Raw genomic sequence first — 7,677 nt, 5'->3', positions numbered from 1 at the left:
GTATGGACTACCGCAAATTGAATGCGACCACAAAGAAAGATCACTTCCCTCTATCATTCATTGATCAAATGCTAGACAAACTAGCAAGGAATGATTTTTACTGCTTCTTGGATGAATATGCAGGGTACAATCAAATCATGATAGCTTCTGAAGATCAAGAAAAGACCACATTCACCTACCCATATGGGATATTCGCTTTTCGCCACATGTCATTTGGCCTCTATAATTCATCGAGCACGTTCCAGAGATGCATGATGGCGATCTTTTCAGATTTTCTCGAGGACTCAGTGGAAATATTTATAAATGACTTCTCCGTTTATGGAAATACTTATGAAGTTTGACTGGCCAATTTGGAGAAAATTCTGAAAAGATGTGAAGAGACGAACCGGTGCTCAACTGGGAAAAATGTCACTTCATGGTAAAAGAGGGTATACTGTTGGGATACAAGGTTTCTCGAGAAGGGTTGGAGGTGGACAAAGAAAAGATTGAAGCAACTGAAAAACTCCCACCTCTAACCAGCGTGAAGGCTGTGCGAAGCTTCTTGGGGCATGCTGAATTCTATAGACGATTTGTTAAGGACTTTTCTAAGATGGCACGACCATTGAGTGCATTGTTAGAGACGGACAGGAAATTTGAGTTTCACAACAATTGCCTCAACACATTTAGAGTATTAAAAGATGCACTGATTACTGCGCCCGTACTAATTGCGCCAGATTGGACAATGCCATTTGAAATCATGTGCGACACAAGCGGGTATGCGATAGAGGCTGCATTAGCACAAAAGAAGAAACCTATTTTGCACCTCATCGCATATGCGAGTAAAACTCTAAATCCTGCTCAAATAAATTATACCACCACTGAAAAAGAACTCCTACCTGTGATTTTTGCATTGGAGAAATTCAGGGCATATCTGTTGGGAACAAAGGTACTGATTCACACTGATCACTCGACAATTAAATATTTAATGACAAAGAAGGATGCAAAGCCGAGGTTGATCAGATGGGTTCTCCTCCTTCAAGAATTCGATATTGAAATAATTGATCAGAAGGGGAAATAGAATCAAATTGCGGATCACTTGTCCAAATTGAAAAATCCCGAGGTTGACCGCAATGAATCTGAGGTGAGTGCTGTGTTTCCAGATGAGCAGTTGTTTCACATAGAAGAATTACCCTGGTATGCGAACATCGTTAATTATTTGGTTTGTGAATAATTCCCTGAAGATTACATATACCATCAACGGAAGAAGCTCAAGAATAAATGCAAACACTATTATTGGGATGAGCCGAATCTGTATAAAAGAGGTGCAGACCAAATCATTCAATTATGCGTACCAGATGCTGCTCAACAATGCATATTGTCACAGTGCCACGATTCGCGATATGGAGGGCACTTCGGAGGGCAACGTACTGCAGCCAAAGTTTTGAAGAGTGGATTCTTTTGGCCTTCATTGTTTAAAGATGCTGCCGACTACACAATGAAATGTGATAAGTGTCAACGCACAGGCAACTTTTCATGGAAGAACACAATGCCAATGAACGCTATCTTGGAGCTGGAACTATTTGATGTATGGGGGATTGATTTCATGGGACCATTCCCTCCTTCGAACGGTAAGCGCTATATTTTATTAGCCATCGACTATGTCTCTTGTCTTATGAGTGAATCTCGATCTATATCTATGGCCTATTTGATTAAAGCTACGGGCATTCCTCAGATAAGATTCTTTACTCAAAGCAAACTCCAAGTGGGTAGAGGCGGTTGCATGCGCTGCAAGTGATGCGGCAGTAGACTCCCAATTCCTGAAGAAAATATTTTCACTCGTTTTGGCACTCCCCGTGCCATCATAAGTGATGAAGGATCACACAAAGTGGCCACCGCATACCATCCGCAAACGAATGGCCAAGCTAAAGTGTTCATTCTAGGAAAGAAAACTTTGCGATTAACTTGCTAAAGGAATCTTTAGCTTATGCTTGAGGACAAGCATTGTTTAAATATGGGGGTGTGATAATGGGCAGAAATGCACGTTATCATAGTACTAAGTTCTTAAACAATATTGGATTGCGTTGATGAAATATGTTAAATTGCATCCATTAAGCATAAATTCTATAATATTGCGGTCGCATGCGTCCAACGCATTAGAGTAGTTGATCTTTACATTTTTGTGCAGAATATGCGTTAACGCAATGCAGAGATTGCGATCATAGGAGTACATTGGTCGAGCGCAACTTCACCGCAAGACTTTGCGTTGATCGTGCTCGCAAACATTCGCCCAAGAAGAATCACCGCAACTTGGTTGGCGCAATATAGTTGGCGCATCCGGGTGAAAGGATAATTAAGAGCGAGGGGATAGAAAGCTGATGACAGTCGGATCCAAATTAAGTTGACATCCGATAACGGTCACAAAGTACATTCAGCTTTATTGGTAACAATCATTCGGTGCGTCAATCAGGAATTAAAGTTGTCCCATCTGTACAACCGGGAGAGAGAAGCCGCCTTTCACCATTGATGCCCTATAAATACTAAGTGCAATCTTCAGAAAAGGGGTTGATCAGTTAACAAGTTCACCAGTGCTTTTGTTTATAGTTTTCTTTTCCATTTTACGGCGGAGCAAGAGAATAGTGGTTGCACCGGAGATCACCTAGGGCAGCTCGAGAGAGAACCTTGGGGTGTAAGAGCAGAGAGTGGGTCGACTACCACGAGAGTGAGAATATCTTTAGAGCACGAGTAGAAACAGTATAAACGTCTGGCAGCAAGAAATTGCTACCAGGCTCTTTACTATACTTGCATTGTTATTTTGTACTTCATCCCATATCTATTCAATAGAAGTTCTATTTCTACATCTGCTCACTCTCTTAATACGCATGAGTAGTTAAACTAGTTGAATGGGTTGAGAATAACTAAGCTAACATGACCTAGGAAGATCATTACTTGCGATCGTCTTGTTTTATGTTGTGCAAAATACCCTTTAGAGTTACTCGAGAGAGAATCTAAAGAAATAACCTAATGTCTCGAGAGAGCTAGGTTAGAATCTGGACTCGAAAGAGCAAGATTAGGCTTGCATAAAAAAGAGATACAGGCTTAGAGATAAGCTTTGTTTGTCAACTTGTATCGCATGCATCCTAGGAATGGGAATGATATTATGTGGTCACATATTTGTGTTAATGTCATATTGTCATCGCATAAATAGAGATAGAGGTTTATGTGTAAACCCTATAGACTTATCTCATATTTATCGCATGCGTTCTAATTTTAAAAGCCGTAGCATTCACTCCGAGAGGTGGTTTACTATTGTATGCATGTTGCATGATCGCAAGGCATGAACACATTCTAAGGAGTGTTAGTCGAAACTTTTCTCAACCCGTTCACCACATATTCATCGTATTTCCCATTTACCAACTCTTTTCAAACTCTGCCGCATTCGTTATTTATTTTCATCAACACAAACAACAAACCCAATGATTTATTTATTTAACTGGTTACTGCAAGTCTTCATAAAAATCACCAATGCAACTATTTTCACAAGTCCCTGTGTTCGACCCTGGACTTACTAGGAAACTCAGAGGAATTTACACTTGCATTACGCTCGGGAAACTTGAGTGCACAACGCAATTCCATCAATGTATATCATCCATATTTTCATTTAGAAAAACAACGCATCATGGAGATAGACGAGTTTCGGGAGCTTCAAAGGTACTATTTCAAAATAACCCTAATTAATTTATTTAGGTTTGCATGTTTAATTTGTGCAATTAGAGTAAAATCGATTCTCATTTCCGCTGCGCATGCCTATTTTTCCATCAGAGTTTTCTGTAATCCATTAAACTTCTTCTTTTTACTTTTATTCATCGCCTCAAATGCATTGCTTCACAAGCATTATTAAGTGACAAGTCCCTGTGTTCGACCTCGGATTACCCGAGAAACTTGCGTTCTCGTTATACTTAGCGCAAACGTAAGAAAACTTGTGATAGGAACGTGTGGTCATTGCATACTAGATTAACGCATACTTTTCATTCCAACGCATGACCTCCGACGCATGGGCATAAACGCATAGCTTAAGCCATGTACCACATATGATTGTGTGCAATACCCCTAATTTTCCCCAACAAGATACTTACAACAAAATCATAAAACCAATCTAGAAAATTGTGAGTTTTAAATGTCAAACAAGAAACTAAAACATAGAAAAATCTTGAAAACATGAGCGGAAGTATATGACTAGTCCCAGTAGCTCAATCACGGATTCCGCTTGTCATTCGTCGGCATGTCCTTACCCTTATCTGAAAAATAAACATGAAAATGATGAGTATAAAATACTTAGTAAGTAACCCCACTACCGAGGTTAGGCTAAGCATCTATGTCCTCTAGATGCCATCCTCTAGTGGGACGTACATAATCCTCTAGTTTTTATATAATAGTAAATAAATGAATAGATGAATCTATCTTATCGTAGCTTAACGATACCCACAACCTCTGGTGAATCCCAAAGGAAACACAACCTCTGGTGAATCCCGAAGGAAACATAATCTCTGGTGAATCTTGAAGGAAACACAAACCTCTGGTGAATCTCGTAGAAAACACAACCTCTATGGACACTCCCGAAGGAAACACAAACCTCTGGTGAATCCCGAAGGAAACACAACCTCTAGTGAATCTCAAAGGAAACACAACATCTGATGAATCCTGAAGAAAACACAAACCTCTGGTGATTTTGGAAGGAAACACAACCTCTGGTGAACCTTGAAGGAGCTCACCAACCCCTAGTGGGTAACTAACTATCGGTAAGGCTACTATTACAATCATAAATATCACATGCATCTTGACATAACCCATAACATTAAAATACATCTCATCATGCTCTCAGTTCATCCAGCTAATCATATAAATAACTATAACATGGTTCGTGCTAGCATTCATGACATCATTCATACATAATCAGAGCAAATTATTTATCCTCATGCAATTCTATACGAATAACCTCATAATCTCAAATAAAATTTAAATTTCATTGTCTGACATATAGGAAGTTCCAATAGTAAGATTACTTATCTCGAATCGAAATTCCAAAATTATCCCAAGCGATTAGTCTCCAACAAAGTAAATCTTGAATCAATCCCCCTAACACAAAACACAATACTACGTTTAAATCCTTGGGGTCGAAACCAAAACGTACAAAATTAATCCAACGAACCCCAATATGACTTACCAAAGTTGTGGCTTAGTCCAAAATCAATTCCATAATCAAATTTGATCGTCCAACCTGAAACACCTTTTGTAACGTCACACAACTCGCTTTCGATTTTAAGACTCTTCCAAAACTCGAATCTATGGCCCAAACATGATGGGTATAAACTATTTTAGCCAAAATCAACTGAGTATAAAAAATCCTCAAAGAAAATTCAATTGACTCATATCTTACCTAAATCGCGAGATTTTCGGCACAAGCAGCAACGGTAGCGGCAGAAGAAAGAGACCAGGCGGTGCAGTTGGGTGTCCCAAAGAGAATGGGAAAGAGAAAAGATTTAATTTTTTTTAAAAAAAGATTATTTTTAATAAAAGAATAAAATATAATATAATATGAACATTATAATAATAAATAAATACCCATTGCTTAGTGTCCCAAAGCCATGTGTCACCCTTCATATTGTTCATGTACTTTGTAATTATTCATACTTGGTGTCCATGTAAGTTCACATCCTACTTGCTACTTTGCCTATAAATAGTGGTATTTGGTGGATCTTAAAATCATACATACATTGGTGAGAATTCCACTTCCACTAATTTTCATATTATAAAATTTAATGATTTTAGTTATTTTATATTATATTATATTATATATATTTAATATTATTATATTATATTTTCTCTATATCTATGTTCTCATTGTACTCCTCAAATTCACAACACGTTATCAACACGAGCTTCTGTCGTTTTTCCTGCTAAAGGTAAGTTCTGAAGAAATATGGATCATTTTCATATGTTGAATGTTTCAGAAAAGAGCAAAGAAGATCTATGTCTGGCAGACAGTGCAACTACACACACAATACTTACAAATAAAAAATACTTTTCCAAATTGAGAATGCTGAAAGCAAAAGTATATGCAATATCAGGTTCTGCAAACTTGATCGACGGTTTTGGAAAAGCAAATATTATTTTGCCTAGAGGAACAAAATTTACAATTGATAATGCATTGTTCTCTAGTCAATCAAAGAGAAATCTTCTAAGTTTTAAAGATATACGTTACAATGGTTATCATATTGAGACTAATAGTAAGAATAATGTGGAATATCTATATATCATATCCACTGTCTCAAATGAAAAACGTATATTGGAAGAGTTGTCTGCTTTATCTTCTGGATTGTATTATACTCATATACGAGTAATTGAAACATGTGCAACAATGAACCTGAAGTTCATGAATCCAGACATATTTACAATTTAGCATGACTGATTGGGTCATCCAGGATCTATAATGATGAGAAGAATTATTGAGAATTCAAATGGACACCCATTGAAGAACAAGAAGATTCTTCAATCTAATGAATTATCATGTGATGCTTGCTCTCAAGGAAAATTGATAATTAGACCATCACCAGCTAAAGTGGAGACTGAATCACCTGCATATTTAGAACAAATTCATGGTGATATATGTGGACTCATTAACCCACCAAGTGGACCATTTAGATATTTTATAGTATTAATAGATGCATCCATTAGATGGTCACACGTGCGCTTATTATCAAATCGAAATCTTGCATTTACAAGATTACTTGATCAAATAATTAAGTTAAGAGCACAATTTCCTGATTATACAATTAAGACCATTCGTCTTAATAATGCTGGTGAATTTACATCTCAAGCTTTTGATAATTATTGTATGTCAATTAGGATAAGTGTTGAACATCCTGTAGCTCATGTTCATACACAAAATGGTTTAGCATAATTATTTATAAAACGTTTGTAATTAATTGCAAGACCATTACTTATGAGAGCTAAGCTTCCTTCATCTGTACGCATTAGGCCAACACACTAAGATGTTCCAATTGCTCGCCATTACAATTAGCTTATGGTCATGGGCCAAATATTTCCTATCTGAGAATTTTTGGGTGTGCAATATATGTTCCAATTGCTCCACCACAACGTACTAACATGGGTCTTCAAAGGAGGTTAGGAATATATGTTGGATATGATTCCCCATCAATTATTAAATATCTTGAACCCCTGACAGGTGATGTATTTATTGTATGATTTGTTGATTGTCATTTTAATGAGAAAAAATTTTCCAACATTTGGGGGAGGAATTAAGAAGTTGGAAAAGGAAATTACATAGAATGCATCAGTATTGTCTTATTTAGATCTCCGTACAGATCAATGTGAACTTGAAGTTCATAAAATAATTCATTTGCAAAATATAGCAAATCAACTACCAATGCATTTATAGATGCAAAGAAAGTAACTAAATCACATATACTAGCTACAAATGTTCCATAAAAAATTAGTATCCCAATACAGTAAGTTGTCACTAATGAGTCTGGAACATGCCAGAAGCGTGGTAGACCAGTGGGTTCCAAAGATAAAAATCCTCAGAAAAGAAAAATAATTAATAGTCAAGAAGACTTGGCTGAGGATGTAAATACCCATAAAGAAATCTTTGACATGACTAGTGAGAAAGATGAAATATAT

This window comes from Benincasa hispida, chromosome 3 (assembly GCF_009727055.1).
Source record: "Benincasa hispida cultivar B227 chromosome 3, ASM972705v1, whole genome shotgun sequence".
Taxonomy (NCBI): domain Eukaryota; kingdom Viridiplantae; phylum Streptophyta; class Magnoliopsida; order Cucurbitales; family Cucurbitaceae; genus Benincasa; species Benincasa hispida.
This window is presented reverse-complemented; position numbering follows the sequence as displayed.